The sequence below is a fragment of the Petaurus breviceps genome, unplaced genomic scaffold (assembly GCF_028583685.1).
Source record: "Petaurus breviceps papuanus isolate PSGF00001 unplaced genomic scaffold, PetGlider_PUasm1.0 213, whole genome shotgun sequence".
NCBI lineage: Eukaryota > Metazoa > Chordata > Mammalia > Diprotodontia > Petauridae > Petaurus > Petaurus breviceps.
Window position 1 is genome coordinate 13,704,694 of NW_027185860.1, and position 24,195 is coordinate 13,728,888.

The following is a 24,195-nucleotide window of genomic DNA, read 5'->3' on the forward strand; positions in this document are numbered from 1 at the left end:
ATAGATAGATAGATAGATAGATAGATAGATAGATAGATAGATAGATATACTATTATTAATACCATCTTACATGTAATTGGGAAATAAGATATACAGGCACTAAGGCATAGAGATGCACTGGAAAAGTCGAAAGGGGTATGGCAGAAAATATGGGAGAGAGCAGATTGGAGGAGGGGATATCCTGTGGGCCTCCTATTTTGGGGCGGTGGGTAGGGGAAAAACAGAGAGAAAATGTGTAACTCAAAATCTGGCGGAAACGAATGATATAAATCAGAAGTTAATAAAGTATTAAAAAAAAAAAACTCCATGGCCCCTAAACTGCTGTATGTTTCCTCTCCCTATTAGAATTTAACCTCCTCTAGGACAAAGAATATTATATTTGCTTCTTATTTGTATTCCCTGTTTTTTCCATAGTAAATGATATATGTGTAAGTTCTTAACATCTTAATTATTCTTATTAAATTATTCTTAATAAATGATCAATTATATTAATAAATGCTTTTCTATTTCAATTAATTTTATTCCTTCTCATCTGTCTGTATCAGATTTTGCCCTCAGGAAAAGATCTGAACCACTGTGTAAATTTAAGTCTGTATTACAACTGAAAATTCCATTCAGTTTGGATCTCAAGCAATGTCTTATTTCAGATAAAAAGGTTTTCTACTTTTTACAGAATTTCAGGCTTCTTTAGGCATAAAAGGGATTGGGGAGAGAGGTAGCACAGGAAAGCCTTTCCATTATTCCTGAAATCATGATATGCAGTTAGCTTTTTGTTGTGATTACCCCAGGAGACATCTTGATAATATTTGTTAATAAAATAATAAAAATGTTCAAAGACAGCCATTTTTTTTCAATTGCAACAGCAGTTGGAAATAGTGTTAGGTATTAAACCATTGTACTGAAAACCATCTCCAAAGGTTTTCAAGGTCATGTCCTTAGAGAGTATAAACACTTTGCATAATAGAATAACTTCTCAATCACATACATAGAAATGACATAAAATGTCCCTTAGTCCAAAAGCTTCATTTTACGGGTGGGAAAACCTAAGCCTTAAAAGGACAGAATTCTGAATCTATTAGTCTAGTGACATAATTGAGACTAGGCTGCAGTCCTGGAGACTGTCTGAGCCAAATGCTTCTTTTGTTGTTGTTCTTTCATTGATGCTCGTTGCTGTTGTTTTTCGTTACAGTCATTTTCCAATATCTCTCCTTCATATTGAACCCTCTCATAGTAGAAGCAAAAAGCAGTTAAGCAAACTAACTAAAATAGAAATTATAATTTGGCAGTATATAAAAAGATCCGTATCTATAGTTTGCCAACTCCTACTGAGAAGAGATATGGGTTTTTCATTATCTATTCTCCTGAGCCAAGAATCATCATTGAAATTAATCAGAATCTGACTGCCTTTTAGTGTTGTTTGTATTTATATTTTTAAAGTCTCTGTGTATGTAACTATTGATTCTGCCCACATTTAACCCTGAATTAGTTCTTACCTTTTGAAATGTTTCTTTGTCCTCATCCGATTAACTTCTAATGAGGCAAGAATCTTCCAATACATTATATACCACAATTTATGTAGCTTTTTCCCAATCAATGGGCACTAAATAGTTTCCAATTTCTTGTTTTCAACAGCAAGTGTTGTCATGAACTTCTTAGTACATAGGAGACTTTTCTCTCTTTCTTTGATATTTAGGTTTCAAAGTAAGATTTGAGGGTCAAAATCATTTAGAGACTGTTCTTTAGAAAAGCTCAACTCTTCTGAAAATTCTCGATTCCATCAACTATGTTTTAGTACGCCTAGTTCTCACTTTCAGAATGCCTGTCTGCCCAGTGCCCCTCCAACATCAAAAATTTTCATAAGTGATCATTTTTGCTCATTTTATGCCGATTCCCTCATTTCACAGATGATGAAAATAACACTTAGAGAATGGAAATGACTGGTCCAGGAAATTTGAGACCAGGTTCTCTGATGCAAAATCCAGTGCTCGTTCTAATACAGCAAGTGACACAGTATAACATTGGCCTCAATACAAGAAAATATGGGAAGCATTCTTTGTCTTCATTTTTTTTAAATGTCATTATTTGTACAAATTTAATTTGGCACACAACAGCAGCTGTTTTTCATTTTGTTTCTGAATACTTCTCCACAAGCCTAAATATCTAGCTGGTATCTACATATTTTAAAAGTGGCTATTTCTTCCAATTATGTCTGCAACATCTAATTGTTATTTTAGAAATGTAAGGGGTATGAAAGGTCTGTCTGTAATAGAGAATGAATTCAAAAAAACATATGTCGCTGTTGTTGTTTAGTTGTTTATCAGTTGTGTCTGACTCTGTGACCTCATTTGGAGTTTTCTTGGCAAAGATACTGGAGTAGTTTGCCATTTCCTTCTCTAGCTCAATTTTCTGATGAGGATACTGAGAAAAAGAGGGTTAAGTGACTTGCCCAGAGTCACATAGCTCGTAAGCATCTGAGGCCACATTTAGACTCACTAAAATGAATCTTCTGTACTGTAGACTCAGCACTCTACCTACTCTGCCACCTAGGTTTCCCTAAAGAACATATGCAAGATGCATGGATAGTATGAATACAGTTCATTTCCTTCTTAATATAATTTCACTTGAAGTTATGTGGTGTACTGAGTAGAGTACTAGTCCTGGAGTCAAGAAGACCTGAGTTCAAATTCTGCCTAAGGTATTTCCTAGCTGTGTGAACTTAGGTAAATTAACCTCTCTTGATCTCATTTTCTTGTAAATTTTTTTGTAAACCTTTTCTGTAAAATGAAAATAATAATAGTATATACCTCATTAGGTTATTGTGATAATCAAATGAAATAACATATGCAAAGTTGCAGACTTCAAAGTACTTCTATATAAATGCTATTTGTTAAAGGTAAAGGGTAGAGTGGATAAAATGATAGACCTTGAGTCAGGAAGACCTGAGTTCGTATCTAGCCTCAGATATTTACTAGCTGTATGAAACTGTCTTAACTTCTGTCTGTCTAATAAAATGTGGATAATAATTATTGTGTGGATAAAATGAGATAATATCTGTAAAACACTTTGCAAACCTTAAAGTGTTATGTAAATATTAGCTATTATTCTGAGTTATTATACTAATAACGTTTCCTATATAATGAAATCATAAATTTCGAACTGATAAGCATATATTGTGATCCCTGTCTTGAATATAGGTTTTCTGCTTTGTTTCAACTAAATAAGGCTCCCCTTCTTATTGTGAAGTACCAGAAATATGAATTAAGTGTGTATTTGATTGTAAAGCTAATCTCAAAAGAATAATATTTTGTAAGTATTGATCTTTATGGTATGTCTTAAAAATACTATTAAAATGCTAAAGAAGTGAGCTTTATCATCTTCAGCTTATCCAAGTAGGGAATAAGTCTGATGGTTATGATGATCGATACTGTAATCTGAGTATTTGAAAATTATTTTACTTAATCTTCAGCTTCCTGCCATTGGGATATGAATATTTCCCACGGTGGTTTTCATGTAGGTATTATAATCCTTTCAGATGTCATCTTGTAAAATGAAATGCCATGATGGGAAGATTTGTCTTTTCCTTGGCAGGAACATTCTGGTCAATTGCTTTTCTAAAGATTCTCCTGAATGTATGTGGGTTCCTCAGCATTATGTGCTCCTAAGAAAAATAGTAAAATGGGTAAAAGAATCATAGAACAATAAATCTTACTCACTACAGAATGGAATTCATCAATGGCATCAGCTGATGTCTAAGTGAGGAAAGTTGCTTTAAAAATGCAGACTTTGCTGCTACTCCTGCTGCAATCAATATCACCAAGTTTTTCATGCTTTTAAAAGCTGATTTTACTATAAATCCTGCACCATTCTTTAGGTGATAAATGGCAGGCTTTTAGGGACCAAAACGTGTCAACACATGACAACTCTATTTCTATGATTAAGGCCTATTTAAAATGGAATGGACTTTGCTTTTGATTTAGAGCAGAGAAAGACAGGAAAGCTTGCCACCACTCTTGTTACCACAATTCCTGTTGCCACTTTGCAGGGTGGTGCCAGTTTTCAGGTGACAATTTTCTTTCTGGAGCTTGGAACTTTCGGCTTGTAATGTTGAAGAAAGAAGACCTACGATAATAAAATGCAAATTTCTGTTGACTGTTTTATCTCTGATGCTAAGATATACAGAAAATGTTAATTAAACTATACAAATTACTCAGGGGAAATTATTAATATTTTGAAATCTCTCTTAGATGCTGGTAGAACAAGCTATGTCAATGATGCATACAGAGTCCTTGAATGTTCTATATTCCACAGCACACAGAAGGGAGACCGATAGATTTCTTTCCATCCCATACATATTTACTTGGATAAAAGTAGTGCCAGGACTCCAAAATATGTGGTATGCAAGTTAATGTAGCAAGGAATGTTTCTGGTAGACTAGGTCACAGCTAGTAGCATTATAGTTTGTTGTTCATGCACTTGACATATACAGATTAGGGAATGAGAAATGTTGTTTGTTTGTTTGTTTGTTTTTACCGCCAATGAAATCTCAGAATTCTTTTTTAATTTTAATTTCCTTAATCATGAGTGATTTGGAGACTTTTTTTACATGGCTATTGATAACTTTATTTCTTACTTAGAAAATTGTTTCTTAATATCATATCTTTTGACTATTTTTCAATTTGGGTCTACATTTTTAAAATGTTTTTTAAAACTTTTATATTACCCTCATTTCCTAATGTATCCTTCCCTTATACTATCCCCAATGAGCCATCTCTCATAACAAAGAATTCAAGGGAAAGAGAAAAGTGGTTAACTAGCCAACACATCAACTGAGTCTGACAAAATGAATAATGTTCCACAGTTATAGTCTTCCATCTCTGCAAAGAGATATGCATTTTTTGGAGGTGGAAAGGTAGGACAATTGGGGTTAAGTGACTTTCCCAAGGTCACATAGCTAGTTGTTTGTGTTAAATGTATAAGGCCGGATTTGAACTCCGGTCCTCCTGACTCCAAGGTTGGTGCTCTATTCACTGTGCCATCTAGCCACCCTGAGATATGCATTTTCTAATATTGAAAACAAAAGAATTACTTTGTGAACCATACAAGCAATATCAACTAACTACAAAATGAGTCACTCTGTAAGTACAATATGACTTTTTATCTTTAGCTACATGAATAAAATTTCTAATTATTTCTTTAAGTCACATGTTAATAAAATGGCCAGTTAATTTCTTCTAGGCTAGAAGCAATAAATATTTGAGTATAATTGGCATCCTTCTCTGAGGAGGCAGTGTAATAGAAATAGTGTGAAAAATGATCCAAAACATCTTTATACCACTTTTTCTTTGCAATATGGTGTACTTTGGTTGAATTTCTCTGGCACAGGATTGTCCTATGAGCAGTCGATATGGGTTGCCTCCTGCCACCTGTGGGTTAGAAGAGAGCCATTATTTAGAAATCCCTTGCTGATCCAATTTTATTTGAAACAGTTGTTTTGAAAACAAATAGCAGATAAACTGTAATAGTAGCATATATTGATAAGGAAGGCAAGTATCCTGCCTTAGAAGTGACTTCCAGCGCTAGAGAAGGGAGGAGCCAAGATGGCAGAGTAGATGCACAACCTCCTCGAGGCTCCGACTTCCACCTTCCCCAATCCATGTAAAAAGGGGACTCTAAACAAACTTTGAAGCTGCAGAACCCACAAAATGACACAGAGAAGCTAACCTCCCACTGAGGACAGCCCAGCAGGCCTCAGGAATACAGCGCAGCACTCTGGGAGCCTAGCCCAGCCCCATGCCTAGGTTTTAGCCCCAGGGTGGGCCTGACCAGCCACCGGCCAGAGGGACTCCAGATCAGCCACAGCTGTTGCCTTTTGCAGATTTAACAACACATAGATGCGAAGGACAAGATGAAAGGTCAGTGCAATCTGGACTTTGGGACCCAGCAAGTGGGAGTGCATGGCTTTTGACCCCCGGAACGAGAAGCCACTAAGACTCCAGCACAATCAGCCAGAGACACATGGCAGCTTTAGATCCTGGCCGGCCGAGTGTAGGGGGACCAAGCACCAGTCTCAGGGGTAATCACTCTTGCTTTAACCTTCTTGGATCTGGATTGCAATGTAGGGTAGAGGTACTGGGGTGTGTGTCCAGCTTGCCAGAGCATGTGGAGACCTCAGAGAAGACACCCATCTAATACCTCCGGCAGCTGAGAAAACCCCAGCGTTTGGGATTAAAGCTCCCTTGTCTGGTGGCAGAGTCCTATTGTGGAAAAAATCCCAGGGGTCAAGTGACTGAGGGGCAACATGACCAGGCAAAGGAAACAAAGCAGACAGGAGATTCCAACATTACACTCCTACTTGGGGGACAAACAGGAGCAAAGCATGGAAAAGGAGGAAAACAGTGAAGTCAGAACTCCTGCAAAAAAGCTTCAAAGAAAATTATGAGTTGGTTACAGGCCACAGAGGAACTTAAGAAACAGGTAAAAGAAGTGGAGGAAAAATTGGGAAGAGAAATGAGAACAATGCAAGAAAATTATTTTGCAAACATTTATAAAGAGCCTATCATGTGTACAATCCTTTGAGGAAGGACTCTTCCTTCTAAGCTATGGAAGATTCAAAGGTAAATAAAATGCCAGCTCTTCCCCTGAAACACCTTACAATATAACAGAACTAGTCACCCTTTTTGAATTTCTTTTTTATTACACCAGTTTATCACTCTATGCCTTTTTGTTCCACTATGGCATATAAAGAGATAAGTTACCTCTACATGTTACACTGTGAGGGAAAGCAGGGTAGGTTAATGAACAGAGGATTTACCTTAGATGCAGGAAGAACTAAGTGCAAATCTAACCTTTGATATTGACTGTGTGACCCTGGCCCATAATTCAACCTCTCATTCTCTCAGATAACTCAAAAAATATAACTAACATATATTCCCTATCCCCCACCCCCAGTAACATTGACATAGGAATTTGGTGGAGAAGGGATGCTCTATACCTAACCTACTAACCCCTCTTCTCATATTGGCAGGCAGAGTACTCAGAGAGCAGCTGCTACATCTCTACCTCTGGGCTTTAGGGGTATCCCTGAGAGGCTGGGTATGTTTTTCTAATGCTATAGTTCTTGAGACCCTATTGATGTTATCTGTTGATATTAGTCTTTGAGATTTCATTAGCTTTCAAAAACTGGTATTTATTACAATGGCATAGATGGTACAATACTTTTTTTACATTGAAGTCTGTGATATGTCCTCTTACTAATAAATGCAGAGAATAGAAATGAAGTGGGCTCCAGTTTACAGTATGTGTGGCAAACTGGAAACTCTTATAAATCCTTTTGTTAGAGTCTTTAAAATATTCTCTTTAGACATAGTGTAGACAGGTCAGGTAACTAACTTGTTTCCATCACCCAGACAAATGTCCCATGTGACTACATATAAAACAAATATGATCTGCATTGGTAAGGGGGATTTCCTCACTGGGGATCTCTACATCAGTAAAATCATAGATTCAGATCTTTGGTTTTTCTTTTTGGAGGGAGTAAGGTAAGGCAATTGGGGTTAAGTGACTCGCCCAAGGTCACACGGCTAATTCTCTGTTAAGTGTCTGAGACCAGATTTGAACTCAGGTCTTACTGACTCCAGGACTGGTACTCTATTCACTGAACCACCTAGCAACCCCCAGATCTTTTTTAATGTTAGATTTTTTTTAACGGCATAACACTATCTATTTGGTTGGGCAATTTAAAAAAAAAAACTTTTTTTTTCTATATCTAGGTTCAAAACTGCCTTTAAATAAGTAGGATCTAAGTTAGAGTGCAAGGATTTTTTTTCTTTCTCTCTGAAAGGACTATTTTGAATATATGTGTGTGTGGGTAGGAATATACAAACATACATATGTATATTATATATAAACATTTATCAATTTTAAGTACCTTTATATATATATGATCATGTACTGCTATATTTTTTAAAGTGATGCCACTATTCATATTACTTCATTCTAGGCACTATTATCCCTTATAAAATTACATCCTTGTCCTAAAATCTACTTCCAGACTGTTACACTGAGTAAATTAAACACAGATTAAGTGAATTTATCAAGAAAGACAAATCTGTGGGTTAAGAAAAAATTGCTTTCTGACGAGGTCTCAGAATTCCCCCTAATAAAACATTTTCTTAATATTTGAATTGTATTTTGGTTAAACAAATAAAGGGAGAAGAATACTGACATTCTTTCCAAACGTAAGAAACATACCCCATTATTCTCTGGTTACTATTAATAATCTCTATTGTGTCAGATCTACATATCATCAAATCAATCTTCACAGGGAATGAGCAAATGTATATGGTTTTGCATGGTTGTCTCATTCATATCAAATGAACTCTTTTTAGCATATAACCTCTAAGAAAGATTAAATGCAAACATTGTTCCATATTTATCTATTCATTACAACTGAGAAGTTTCCAGTTAAGTTCTTAAAATGGTCTTCATATCTTTCCTAGTTGGCTCAAAGAAAAGCACTTTAGATATATGAGGGATATTTGGTTTATCAATGAAAAAGTCTTGATATTCTACTTTTCTCCGAGAATTTTTTTAAGGTGCGCATCTGCCCCTCTTCATCTCCTCATTTAAACCTTCATATTAGTGTATTTTAACTTATTAATGGACTTTCTTTCAAAATGATTGTTAAGTAACTTTTTGAAAAGCTAGCTTCAAAACAAAAAGCTTAATAATGTTATGTGAAGTAGCAATGAGTTCAATTTTTATAAGATTGCTTACTTTAATCATTACTATTACTATTAAAATTTTTAAATGACAGTTTTATTTATTTATAATGCTTGAGGTTTTAGAATCTTAAAAACCAAGAGTGAAGTTTTTGGAAAATAATTTCTGGAGAGCGGAAGACTCAAAATTCTGAATCTGAGAAGAGGTCATTAATTGATGAACATCACTAACTTTCTTTGACATCCTTAATTTCATTAGTTTGGATACTCACTGCTCTGGTAAATATCTGAACCAATTGATTATTAACTATTGAATTAAAACAATTTGTCATACAAAAAAAAAACCTCAAACGTGATTTTAAATTAAGACTATGAATTTTCACTTATACTTAGCTGAAGGTATTGTACACAAAAGATCTCAAGACCACCCTATGTAGCTAGTAGGAGTAAAATAAAGGAATATTATGGATTTCAGTATCAGGAAGACCTGGTTTCAAGATCCCTTGTGACACACATTGGCTGTCTGACTCTGGGCAAGTCATTTAAACATACACTTCCTTAGTTAACTCCCTGAGACTATATACTGCAGAATGATTGATATCTTCATTAGTAGGAGGTGTGTCCTCACTGGAGTTCTGAAACCAATAAAATCCCAGATTGCATTTATTTTTTGAACCATAAAAAGAAATTATAGGACGTATAATTGTAATGGGAATGGGAATTTGAAGATCTTCCCTGCCCCTTAATAGACCTAGGGTGGAGTTTGAAGACCTTCCTGGCTGTGAAGATAAACTCTGCCCCCTGATAGGCTGAATGTAGTTACATGGATCCTGTGGTGGGAGAAGTTTGCTGAGGAAAAGCAGAGCCCACAGAAAGGAAGCTGGTAGAGAGCAAGGCAGACAGTTGGGAACAGAGGAGCTTAGGCAAGGAGATAGAGAGTTTTGTGAGTAAATATTGATCTTGTATTGTTTTGTGGGAAGACTAAAGGATGGCATGTCTCTCAGCATAATTATGGCTTCTGAATATCTTTTGTACTATGATGGAATAGGATTACTGGTTTGGGGTTTCTGTTTTCTGGTGTCTAAATAAATCCTTTAACTTTTTGCTCTATTTGGAGAGTTTGGCATATTTTGTGATCAAGCATCACGCTATACTTATAATCACGGTCTTTATCATGAACGTGGGTGCTGAAAATACTGCATTGGCGCTACAATAATATGCATACAATTAATCTTCTAGTGTATGTAATACTCAGTTACAGGGAAATCAACTTAGGTGTGGAGCAATTCCTGATTGCTTCTGTCTTTTTTGTTGCTTTAAGCCTATGCATTCACAAACCTTCACTTTGTTTTGCATCTAGTTCAAGCTTCCTATTGGTGTTGGGAAATGTCCATTTCTAGAGCTAACTTTTGATAAACAGAAGCACTTTAGGCTTTACTTCAATAAATACTGCATTGTTGATGTAATTGGTCCTCTTCTAGAATTAAGGACAAACACAGTTGAGTGCCTTCTTTCTAACAAACAGTGTAAAATGCCAATTATATCTTTTGAAAAGATTTATTTTTTAACATGTTTTTCTTTATAAATTTTGAGTCCCAAATTCTGTCTTTCCCTCTCAATCCTCTCTCACACTGAAAAGGCAAGCAATATAATATCAATTATATATATGAAATAATGAAAAACATATTTCCATAGTAGCCATGTTACAAAAAGTATAAAGAAATCAAGACCATTATATTTAAGTTTACACTCAGAATCTGTTAGTAATCACTCTGGAGGTGGATAGCATTTTTTTTCATCATGAATTCTTTTGAATTGTCTTGAATCGTTGTATTGATCATAGCAGCCAAGTCTCTCACAGTTGATCATCAGTGATCACACTACATTATGATTCTTCTCATTTCTTCTCATTTTCCTTTTCATTAGTTCCTATAGGACTTGTAATGCTTTCTTTTTCTGAAACCACTCTGCTCATCATATCTTATAACACAATAGTACCCCATCACAATTATATGTCATAACTTCTTTATCCATTCCCCAATTAATAACCATCTCCTCAATTTCCAATTCTTTACAACCACAAAAAGAGCTTCTATAAATATTTGTTATATATAGGGCCTTTGGCTTTTTCTTTGATCTCGTTGGGGTACAAATGTAGTAATGGTATAGCCGGGTCAAAGAATATACACAGTTTTACAGCCCTTTAGATCTAATTCCAAATTGTTCTCAGAATGTTTGGATCAGTTCACTGCTTCACTGACAGTTCATTAGTGTACCTATTCTCCCTTATCCATTCCATCATTTGTAATTTATCATAAGTATGAGGTTGTATCTCAGAGTTGTTTTATTTTTTTCTGTAATCAGTAGCGATTTTGAGAATTTTTATATGACTATGGATACCTTTGATTTCTTCTTTTAAAATTGCCTGTTAATATCCCCTGACAATTTACCAATTAGGGAATGCCTTTTGTTTTTTATAAATTTATCTCGGTTTCCTGTATGGAGAAATGAAGCCCTTATCAGAGAAATTTTTTTTATAATTTTTTATTACTTCATTGTCTATGGTACCTTTTATCAAAATGTAGTTTACATGATGACCTTTTTAATTAGGTTTTGCTCATGATTATTACCTCTGCCTTTTTTACTTCAGCTGAAGCATATTAGATTCTGCTCCATACCTTTATTTTAACTTTGTGTATGTCTTTCTGTCTCAAGTGTGTCTCTTGTAAAAAACATATTGTTGGATTCATCCTATTACCATTCATAGTTATGATTACTGTGTATTTCCCTCTTTACTTTTTCTTCTGCTTATTCTTCCCTCTTTCTTTTTATACTGCATAACCTCAAATCTGTTTTGATTCTGACCACTGCCTTCCTTAATTTGTACTCACCTTTATCATCACTCATGCCACATCTCTTTATCTCTTTTCCCCTTCTCTTACTATTTCCTTATTGGGTACAATAGATTTGTATGCCTTACACTGTGTGTGTGTGTGTGTGTATTTTTCTATCTTTGAACCAATTATAATGAGATTGAGGTTCAAGTATTACTTGCCACCCTCTCTCCCCTTTGTCCTTATAAAAGCTCTTCCTTGCATGCCTCTTTTATATGAGATAATTGTCCCCATTCTACCTCTTCCTTTGCCCTTCTCCCTGTACTTCCCCCTTTCTCATCCCTTCTTTTTGTCTTCTTAGAGCATCCCAACAATAATTGACTCACGTTCATGTCATCTGTCTATGTGAGTTGCTTGTTGTTCTTCATCTTCAAGAAGGACCAAAATGACATCACTACATTAGATTCAAGGTACAACATGTCTGACTGTGGATGATCAGACAAATAGAACCTTAGAATGTTCTACTAAAGGCTGCACACAAATAGTCCATAAGAACATTAGGAATGGAAATGTCTCTAAATTTGCACATCTTGTCTTTCTTATGAGCCACTGCAATTGGGCCTTGCTTATAGAGAATAGCACCTCCTTTGATGTAAGCATGCCATGCTGTGGGTCCTGTGCAAGTTTCTTCCAATCAGTTTCAATGTTCTTCAGAGAGGTCTTGAGAGTGTGCTTGTATCACTTCTTCTGTCCATCATGTGAGCACTTGTCTTCTGTGAGTGCTCCATAAAATAATCTTTTAGGCAAACATACATTTGGTTTGTGAACAACTTAGCTAGCCCTTTGGTGTACAAGTGGATAAAGTGCTGGGCCATAGTCAAGAAGAACTGAGTTTAAGTCCAGCTTCAGACATACACCAGCGGTGTCTAGGCACTAAAGTCACCAAACCATGTTTGCCTCAATTTCTTCATCAATAAAATGAGCTAGAGAAGGAAATAGCAAACCACTCTGATATCTTTGCCAAGAAAATCCCTACTGGAGTCATAAGGAGTTGGACCTGACTGAAACAACTGAACCTCTGTCTATGTAGACTACTTTACCCTAATAACAAACAAGTTTGTGGAAGTTATATGTATCATCTTCCTATATAAGGATAAAAAATAAATTTTATTCAGTCCCTTATGATTATTTTTCAGGTTTACCTTTTCAGGATTCTCTTAAGCCTTGTGTTTGATTATCAAAGTTTCTATTCAGCAGAGGGGTGGAGCCAAGATGGCAGAGTAAAAGCAGGAACTTGCTTAAGCTCCCCCTCCAGCCACCTCCAATAACTATAAAAAAATGTCTCTAAAAATTTTGGTGCTACAGAACCCACAAAGTGACAGAGAGAAACAAATCTTCCACTGAGAGCAGCCTGACAGGCTGACAGGAAAGGCCTATCAAACCGACCTTGGAACTGACCAGTTGTGTGTAAGCTGTGGGCCCAGACTGGCTGGAGCAGACTTCAGGAGAGTAAACCACTGGCAGCTATGCTGGTGTCCACAATTCTCAACCGATCAACACCAAAGAGAGGTAAAAGGTCAGTGTGCAACTCTGTTGGAACTGAGTGATGGAAGAGCATGGCCCTATTTAATATCTACATAGAAAAATGCCAATTTTAACACATGAGACTTTTCTCAGTATGAGGGTAGTTGAAGAGAATATATGTATGTGTGTACATATATGTGTATCTATGTATAGGACAGTGCATGTGTGTATAAATATATATGTGAGTGTGTATATATGTGTGTATATGTATACAAAGACAGAGGGCACAGGATGACTTGAATGTGGAGGGATGAAATCTAAACAATAAAATTAAGAGGGGAGAGAGGAATATATTGGGAGAAGGAGAAAGGGTGAGATAGAATAGGGTAAATTATCTCATATAAAAGTGGTAAGAGAAAACTGTTACAATGGAGGGGAAGAGCAGGAAAGTGAAAGAGAATGGGTCAACCTTACACTTATTGAATTTGACTTAAGGAAGGAATAACATACACACTCAATTAGGTATCTTACCCTATAGGAAAGTAAGAGGGAAGGGGATAAGAGGAGGAATGATAGAAGAGAGGGCAGATTGGGGGAGAGGATAGTTATAAGCAAAGGAGAGAATAGAATAAATACTGAGCAGGATAGGATGGAGGCAAATATAGTTAGTTTTTCACAATATAACTATGATGGAGATGCTTTGTATAACTACACATGTACAACCTATATGGAATTGCTTGTCTTCCAATTGGGGGTGGGTGAGGAGGAAGAAGGGAAATAATCTGGAAATCAAAGCTTTAAAAATAAATGTTAAAAAAATATATTTTATTTACATGCAACTGGGAAATAAGATACACATGAACTAGATTATAGAAATCCATCTTGCGTCTGGGAGTCAAGATGGCAGAGTAGAAACAAGACCTCCATGCAGCTTCAGCTCTCACAACCTCCAATCCATGTAAAAGGGGACTCTGAACAAAATTTGGAGATACAGAATGCACAAAATGACACAGAAAGGCTAAACTCCCTCTGAGGACAGCCTGACAGAGTGGCAGGAATTGGCCATCACAGCGATCTGGGAGCCAAGCCCAGTGCCACATCGAAGTTTTACCCCAAGGCGGTCCTGACCAGCTGTCGTTTGGAGGGGCTCCAGATCACCACCACCTGTGGCAATCAAGAATTATCAATGCATAGATGCTAAGGACAAAGGGAGAGGTAAGTGCAGTGTGGACTTTGGGACCCAGTAGTTAGGAGGGCGTCGGCTTTTTCCCCTGGGGCAAGAAGTCACTGAGGGCTGCAGGGCAGCCACCACTACATGGTAGCTTCAGCTCCTGGCCTGCAGAGTATAGAGGGATCAAGCAACCAGTCTGAGAGGTAATTGCTCTTGCTTTAACCTGCCTAGATCTGGAGGTCCTGGGTTGTGTGACCAGCTTGCCAGAGTGTGTAGAGGCTTCAGAGAGGGCACCCAACTAATACCTCTGGCAGCTGAGAAAATCCCAGCATTGGGAGAAAGTTCCCTGTCTGGGGGCAGAGTCCTAATGTGGCAAAAAGCCCAAAAGTCAAGTAATTGAGTGGCAACATGACCAGGCAAAGGAAGCAAAGCAAACAGAAGAATCCAATATTAGACTCCTATTTGGGGGACAAAAAAGATCAAAGCATGGAACAAGAGGAACACAGTAAAGTCAGAACTCCTGCACCATAAGCTTCAAAGGAAAATGCAAGCTGGTTTCAGGCCATAGGGGACCTTAAGAAGCAGATAAGAGAAGTGAAGGAAAAATTGGGAAGAGAAATGAGAACGATGCAAGAAAATTACAAAATGAGAGTCAACAGCTTGACTGAGGAAAATAACACCTTAAAAAATAAACTAACTCAAATGGCAAAAGAGGCTCAAAAAGGCAATGAGGAGAAGAATGCCTTAGAAAGCCAAATTTGCCAGATAGAAAAAGAATCTCAAAAGCTCATTGATGAGAATCATTCATTCATAATTAGATTGGAGCAAATGGAAGCTAATGACTTTATGAGAAATCAAGATGCTGTTAAACAGATCCAAACAAATGAAAGAATAGAAAACAATGTGAAATATCTCACTGGAAAAACCACTGACCTGGATAATAGTTCCATGATTGATAATTTAAAAAATATTAGACTCCCTGAAAGCCATGATCAAAGAAATAACCTATAAATCATCCTCCAAGACATTCTCAAAGAAAACTGCCCTGATGTTTTAGAACCAGAGGGCGAAATAGAGGTTGAAAGAATCCAGTGATCACCTCCTGAAAAGGATCCCCAAACAAAAACTCCTAGGAATATTATAGCCAGGTTCCAGGATTCCCAAATCAAGGAGAGAATATTACAAGCATCCAGGAAGAAACAACTTGAATGTTGTGTAAATACAATCAGGATAACTCAGGATCTGGTAGCTTCTACATTGAGGGATCGAAGGGCTTGGAATATGATATTCTGGAGGGCAAACAACCTGGGATTAAAACCAAGAATCACCTACCTAGCAATACTGACAATCATGTTTATGGAGAAACTATGGTCATTCACGACTTTCAAGCATTCTTGGTGAAAAAAACAGAGCTGAATAGAAAATTTGACATGCAGATACAAGAAGCAAGAGAAACATGAGAAGGTAAACAGAAAAAAGAAATAATAAGGAACTTATCAAAGTTGAACTATTAACATTTCTACATGGAAAAAAAATAATTGCAATTGTAACTGATGAAACATTTCTCAGTATGAAAATAATTTAAAAATATATATATATATATATATATATATATATATATATAATCGGAGGGTGTACGGGCATATGAATACATATTTGAATGTGTGTATATGTGTTTACAAGTATACATAGATAGAGGCCACAGAACCAATTTAATAGGAAGGGATGATACTTACAAGGTGAAATTAAGCAATGACAGAGGAATATAATGAAAGGAGATGGGGAGAGACAGAATGGGGTAAACTAGATCATACAGAAGATGCAAAGGAAAATGATTACAATGGAGGGGAAGAATAGGAAGGCAAAAGAAATGGGTCAAATTTATTCTCATTGAATTTGGCTGAGGGAGGGAATGAAATGCACACTAAATAGGATATCTCATCCTATGGGAGAGCAGCGGGAAAGGGATGAGAGGGGGGTGATGGAAGGGGGCAGGCTGGGGGGGACAGAAGTTGTAAGCACTAACATTTGAAAAGGGAGGGGATCAAAGTAGAGAATAGAACAAGTGGGAGGTGGGATAGGAGGGAGGCCAATATAGTCAGTCTTTTACAAAAATCTTCTATGTTAATGTTTTGCATTCAATACACATGTACAACCTATACTGACCTGCTTATCTTCCCAGTAAGGGTGTGTGACAAGGGAGGAAGGGAATAAATCTGGAATTTAAAGTTTTAAAATCAAATGTTTAAATATATTATTATTATTAATAATAATACTATTTTACATGTAATTGTGACAAAAGATATATAGGCATTGGTGCTTAAAGATTCCATATGCCTTACTGGAAAAGTTGAAGGGGATATGGGAGAGAGCAATTTGGAGGAGGGGATATCCTGTGGGACTGCTATTTTGGAGTGGTGGGTAGGGGAAAAATGGGGAGAAAATTTGTAACTCAAAATCTCGCGGAAATTAATGATGTAAATCAGAAATAAATATAGCATTTGAAAAATAAAAAAAGAAATTCATCTTGCACTACTAGAAAATTGGGAGGGGTATGGGGGGATATAAGAGAGAACAGAATGGGGGAAGAGATATTCATTAGGCTGGCTATCTTGGGGTTGGGGTAGGGGTAAGATGGGGAGAAAATTTGTAACTAAATGTTGTGGAAATGAATAATGAAAACAAAAATTAAATAAATTAAAATACTAAAAAAAGTTTTTGTTTAGCTTCTGGTCTTTTCATTAGGAATGATTGAAAGTCTCTTATTTCATTAAATATCCATTTTTCCCTTGAAGGATTATATTCAGATTTGATGGGTAAATTATTCTTGGTTACAAGCTTAGTTTCTTTGCCTTCTCTAACAAGATATTCCAATCTGTTTTCTCCTTTGATGTGAAAACTACTAAATCTCATGTGATCCTGATTGTGCCTTCACAATATTTTAGATCTTTTTTTCCATCTACTTGTAATATTTTCTTCTTGGCCAGGGAGCTCTGGAATTTGGCTATAATATTCCTGGGAGTTTTCAATTTGCCTTTGTTTCAGGAGATGGTTGGTGGATTCTTTCAATTTCTGTTTTACCCTTTGGATCTAAGATGTCAGGAAACTTTTATAATTCATGGCAATCTGATGTCTAGACTCTTTTTTTATCATGGTTTTCACATCCCACAATAATTCTTAAATTATCTCTCTTCAATATATTTTCCAGGTCAGTTTTTCTTTTTTTTAAGGTGAGATAGTTTACATTCTTTTATTGTATTTTTCATTCTTTGGACTTTGTTTTTGTTATTTCTTGAAGCCTCAAGGAGTCATTATATTCCATTGAACAATTCTAATTTTTAAGGAATCATTTTCTTGAGTAAGATTTGTATATCTTTTAAAAATTTGGTCAGTTCTGTTTTTTTAAGAGTTCATTTATTTATTTTTAGTTTCCAACATTTGCTTCTACAGAATTTTAAATTCCAAATTTTTTTTCCATCTCTTCCTTCCCCCCACCCAAAGACAGTGTGTAATTTGATATAGGCTCTACATAATAAACCTATTTTCAAATTAGTCATGTTGTAAAGAAGAATTATAAGCAATGGAAGGAAACATAACAAAAAAGAAAAAAAAAGAGAGGGAGCAAATAATGTACTTTGATCTGCATTCATACTCCATAGTTCTTTTTCTGGATGTGGACAGCATTTTCCATCATGAGTCTTTTGGAATTGTCTTAGGTCCTTGACATACTAACATCTTTGTTGAAGCATATGTTTGCTTGTTTTATGCCTTGCTTGATATGGGTAATCTGAGGATTGTTAAACAAGGTTATTTTTTTAACGTTATAAAATGCTTTATTGATTTCTAGTTTACATCATTCATTTCCACAAGATTTTGAGTTACAAATTTTCTCCCGTTTTTCCCCTACCCACCACCCCAAAATAGTGATCCCACTGGATATCCCCAACTCCAATCTGCTCTATGCCATATCTTCCCCGATAACCCCCTCTAATTTTCCAGTAGGGCATGGTGGATCTCTATACCCCAGGGCCTGTGTATCTTATTTCCCAGTTACATGTAAAATAATAGTGTGTATATATACAATCTATATATAATATATACAGTAAATATACTATATACAAATATGTATTTATACTTAATATAGAGATAAATTATATATATTTAAACATTTTATTTTAAAACTTTATATTCCAGATTCATTCCCTTCTTCCCTTGTCACCCATTTTACTGGGAAGATAAGGAATTCAATATGGGTTGTACATGTGTACTTATGCAAAAGTTTTCCATAGTGGATATATTGTTTCCCTCCATCCTATCTCACCCCCACTTGTTAGATTCTCTACTTTGATCTTGTCCCTTTTCAAAAGTGGGTGCTTCCAACTTTCGTCCTCCCCAGCTTACCCTCCCTTCCATCATTCCCCCTCTCATCACCTTCCTCCCTACTCTCCCGTAGGGTGAAATACCCTATTTAGTGTGTATGTCATTCCCCCCCTAAGCCAAATTCAAAGAGAATAAAATTGACCCATTCCATTTTGCCTTCCTGTTCTTCCCCTCCATTGTAACCATTTCCCCTTGTCTCTTCTGTAGGAGATAGTTTACCCCATTCTGTCTCTCCCAATCTCCTCTCATTATATTCCTCTCTCACTTCTTAATTTCACCTTTTAAGTATCATCCCTTCCTATAAAATTGTTCCTTTTACCTCTTTCTATGTATACCTGTACACATACCTACACACATTCACATATGTAGTCATATGTGCAAATACCCTACTATATAGACATATGTATATATTTATGCATATGTATGTACATTTCTATTCCCTTCAACTATTCTCTTACTGAGAAAAGTTTAATAAATTATATATTTTCCCCGAAACATGATACTCAGTTTTGCTGGGCATGTGATTCTTGGTTTTAATCATAGTTCCTTTGACCGCTGGAATATCATATTCCAAGGCCTGAGTTCCCTCGGTGTAGAAGCTGACAGATCCTGTGTTATCCTAATTGCATTTCCACAATATTCAACTTATTTCTTCTTGGATGCTTATAATATTTTCTCCTTGATTTGGGAAATTCCAGAACCTGGCTATAATATTCCTAGTAGTTTTCTTTTGGGGATGTTTTTCAAGAGGTGATTGGTGGGTTTTTTCAACCTCTATTTTGCGTCCTGGTTCTAAAACATCAGGGCAATTTTCCTTGAGAATTTCTTGACGCATGATTTCTAGGTTCTTTTTTTCATCAAGAATTTCAGGTAGTCCAATAATTTTTAAATTATCTCTCCTGTATCTATTTTCCAGATCAGTGATTTTCCAATGAGATATTTCATATTGCCTTCTATATTTTCATTTGTTTGGATCTGTTTAGTAGTATCTTGATTTATCATAAACTACTACCTTCCTTTTCTCCAATCTAATTATTATCGAATTATTCTCTTCAGTGAGCTTTTGAGATTCTTTTTTCATCTGGAAAATTTGAGTTTGTAAGGCATTCTTCTCCTCATTTCCTTTTTGAACCTCTTTTGCCATTTGAGTTAGTCAGTTTTTTAAAGTTTTATTTTCTTCAGTCAAGCTGTTGACTCTCATTTCATAATTTTCTTGCATCATTCTCATTTCTCTTCCCAATTTTTCCTCCACTTTCTCTTATTTAGTTTTCACAATCCTTCTTAATGTCTTCTATGGCCTGTAATTAGCTCATATTTTTCTTGGAAAGTTTTGGCGCAGAAATTCTGACTTCAATGTCTTCCTTCGGTTCCATGTTTTGATCCTTTTTGTCCCAAAAATAGGAGTGTAAAGTTGGAGTGCTCTGCTACCTTTCCTTCCTTTGCTTGCTCATATTGCTGCTCAATTACTTGACTTTTCAGCTTTTTACCACATTAGGACTCTGCTACCAAACAGGGGAGATTTGTCTCAAATTGGTGGTGTTTTGTCTGCTGCTGGAGTTAGTTGGGTGCCCTCCCTGAAGCCTCAATACACTCTGGCAATCTGTTCATGCACCCCAGGTCCTCTACCCTGCCTCGTCAAGCCAGATCCAAGCAGTTTAAAGCAAGAGCCATTACCCCTCAGACTGGTTGCTTGGCCCCCCTTTGGTCTGTAGACCAGGAGCTCTGAAGCAGCCACATCAATGTGGGTACAGGGCTGCCACATCTCCACCACTTCTAGCCCTGGACTCAGGGAATGGACCCGCTCCTCTTTTCCTCTGCTCCCCCCAGTTCCAACAGAGTTTGAACTAGTTGGAGCCAGGAGTTGAAGCCACCACATGGCAGTGGCTGCACAGCTGCAGAGCCTCAGCACCTTCTCCGTCCAAGGGGGTAAATGCCAGATTGCACTCCCGAACTAGCGGTTTCCAAATTCCACACTGCACTTTGTCCTTAGCATCTGTGGGTTGATAATTCTGGAAATCATCACAGCTCCTGGTGATCTGAAGGCATTCCAGCTGGCAGCTAGCTGGCTGTGGCTGCCCTGAGGCTAAAACCTTAGGCTCGCATGGGGCTGGGCTCAGCTCCCACAGTACTGAGCTGGGCCCTTCCTGCCATCCTGCTGGACTGGGAGGTTAGCTTCTCTCTATAATTTTGTGGGTTCTGTAGCTCCAAATTTTGTCTAGTCATTTTTTTTACATGAATTGGAGGAGGTGGAAGCCGGAAGCTGCGTGGGAGTCCTCTTTGTACTCTACCATCTTAACTCCCACCAGCTCTGTTTTTTTTATTTATTTTTTTTAAGTCTAGAACATTCATTTACACAAGCTTTTGAGTTTTAAATTTTCTCCCTATCCCTCACCCACCCCCTCCCCAAAATGCCATGAAATCTGATACAGGCTTTACATACACATTTATATTAAACATATTATCACACTACTCATGTTGTAAAGAAGAGTTCTAACCAATGGAATGAATCACAAGAAAGAAAAAAAAGTGAGCAAAAAAAATAAAAAGAGAGCAAATAGTATGCTTCAGTCTGCATTTATACTCTGTAATTCTTTCTCTAGATGTGGATAGCATTTTCCTTCATGAACTTTTTGGAATAGTTTTGATCATTGCATTGCTGAGAAGAGACAAGTCTATCAAAGTTAGTCGGCAAGCAATGGGGCTATAATGGTGTATAATATTCTCCTGTGTCTTCTCATGTCAGCTCATCAGCTCATGTAAGTCTTTCCAGGTTTTTCTGAAGTCTGCCTGCTCATCATTTCTTATAGTACAATAGTATTCCATTACAGTCATATAATTAAACTTGTTCAGATATTCCTCAATTGATGGGTATTTCCTCAGTTTCCAGTACTTGGTCACCCACAAGAAAACTGCTCTATTTTTTTTGTACATGTGGGTTCTTTTCCCATTTTTATGATATCTTTGGGATACAACCCTAGACGTGGGTCAAAGGGTATGCACATTTTTATAGCTCTTTGGGCATAGTTACAAATTGCTCTCCAGAATGGTTGGATCAGTTAACAACTCTACTAACAATCCAACAATACATTAGTGTTGCAATTTTCCCATATCTTCTCCAGCATTTATAATTTTGCTGCTTTGTCATGTTAGCCAATATGACAGGTGTGAAATAGTACCTAAGAGTTGTTTTGATTTGCATTTCTCTAGCCAGTATTGATTCAGAACATTTTTTCATATGACTATAAATAACTTTATTTTCTTCCTCTGAAACCTGCCTGTCCATGTCCTTTGACTATTTATGAATTGTGGAATGACTTGTATTTTTAGAAATTTGATTCAGTTCTCTATATATTTTAGAAATGAGACCTTTATCAGAGACACTGTTTATAAAAATTCTTGCTCAGTTTTCTGCTTCCCTCCCAGTCTTGGTTCCATTGGCTTGTTTTGTACAAAACCATTTCAGTTTAATATGATCAATATTATCCCTTTTGCATTTCTTAATGTTCTCTATCTCTTGTTTCATCATAAACTCTTCATTTTCCATAAATTTGACATGTAAATTATTCTTTGCTCTCCCACTTTGCTTATGGGATCAGCTTTTTTATCTGAATCATGAGCCCATTTTTATGTTATTTTGGTATACAGTGTAAGACATTGGTTTATGCCCAGCTTCTGTCAAACTATTTTCTAGTTTTCCCAGCAGTTTTTGTCAAATAGTGAGATCTTATCCCAGAAGCTGGGGTCTTTGGGTTTACCAAATAGTAGATTACTATAGTCATTGACTACTATGTCTTGTGTACCTAACCCATTCCATTTATTTACCACTCTGTTCCTTAGCCAGTACAAAGTAGTTTAATTCTCTTGATGTTGTAAACCTTATGTCCTTCAAGATGAATTTTGCTATTATTTTTTTCTAGCTCAACAAAATATTTTTTGATACTTTGGTATGGCACCAAATAACTAAACTAATTTAGATAGAATTGTCATTTTTATTACATTAACTCAGCCTAACCATGAGCAACTGATATTTTTTCAGTTATTTAGAACCAACTTTACTTGGGTGAAAAGTGTTTGGTAACTTCATATAGTCCTTGAATTTGTTTTGGCTGGGAGACACCCAGAGATTTTGTAATGTCCACAGTAACTTTAAATGGAATTTTTCTTTCTATCTCTTGCTGTTGGGTTTTGTTAGTAATATGTAATAATGCAGAGGATTTATTTGGCTTTCAAAATAAATCCTTTACCTTTGCTAAAAGTTATTTGTTAGGGGTGGCTAGGTGGTGCAGTGAGTAAAACGCCGGCCCTGGAGTTGGGAGGACCCAAGTTCGGTTCCTGCCTGAGACACTTAACACCCACACAAAAATACTAACCATGTAACCTTGGGCAAGTTACTTAAACCCAATTGCCCTCCAAAAGGCAAAATAATAATAATAATAATAATAATAATATTTATTTGTTATTTCCAGTAGTTTTTTTACTATATATACCTTTTTTTCTTTTAAATATATTTATTTTTAGTTTTCCACAAAATTTTGATTTACACTTTTTTCCCCTGTCTTTGCCCTACCCCCACCCCAAAATAGGAAGACTACTGAATACCCCTTTTCCCAATCTGTTCTTATATACTCCCACTTCACCTCCCTCACTTTCTAGTTGGGCAAGATGAGTTTATATACCCCAGTACCTGTATATCTTAGTTCCTAGTTGCATGAAAAATAATTATATTTTTTAAACATTTGTTTTTAAAACTTTGAGTTCCAGATTCCTTTTCCCTTATTCCCTCCTTACCCACCTCCACTGGAAAGATAAGCAATTCAATATACATTGTACATGTGGAGTTAGCCAAATCATTTCCATAGTTGTTATACTGTGAAAGACTAACTATATTTCCTTCCATCCTATCCTGCCCCCCCCCAAAAAAAATCCCAGCAATTTGGGACAAAACTCTCCCCTCTTGTATCAGCAATGCCATATTCACAATGCCTATAGAGATTACAAATATGCTGATATAATTATCCATCACAAAATACATCAGGTTTGCCATTTGGGGAAATAAACTAGAAAATTTATTAAGATACCAAAAGACTGAGTCCCAAAACCAGAAAGTGAAAGCCATCAGAGTAGTTATGACATTGGCACAGGTAGATAAAGTAGAAAGCACCCACATTTTCAAGCCCTCAAAACAGAACAGGCTACCTCAGGCAAAGGTCCTCCTCTCCCCACTCACAGCAACCACCCAGCACCCTGAAAGCGCGCTCCCAGCAGCTCCGGCCCCTGGCAGTCCTCGGCAGGAGTCGTTAGCAGAAAGTCCTGCTCCCAGCAGCTCCGGCCCCTGGCGGTGCTCAGCAGGGGTCCTAACTCAAAAAAAAAAAAAAAGGGCAACCGCAACCGCTGCCAACCGCCAACCACAGGACCGTTAGCTCGGCTTTCACTTTTTCTCGCTTTCTGCTTTCTCTTGCTCTGCTATGTCAGCACGTCCATGGGGCATGGAAGATCTTTAAATCCCATAACCCTTACACCTCTGGAAGCAGAGTTCTACTGTGGCAAAGAGCTCAAAAGCCAAGAA

General features: G+C 36.7%; 1 long non-coding RNA gene across 1 annotated transcript in view; it reads right to left on the minus strand.

Moving 5' to 3' along the window:
• Positions 1 to 374: 374 nt before the first annotated feature.
• The window catches only part of LOC138165532 (uncharacterized), a 35,925-nt gene continuing 12,104 nt past the window's right edge, over positions 375 to 24,195 (minus strand). Inside the window, exons 3-4 of the long non-coding RNA XR_011169375.1 lie at positions 5,333 to 5,423; positions 375 to 4,119 (exon numbers count right to left, since the gene is read on the minus strand). This is a non-coding gene — a long non-coding RNA (uncharacterized lncRNA). The remainder of the gene's footprint in view (positions 4,120 to 5,332; positions 5,424 to 24,195) is intronic.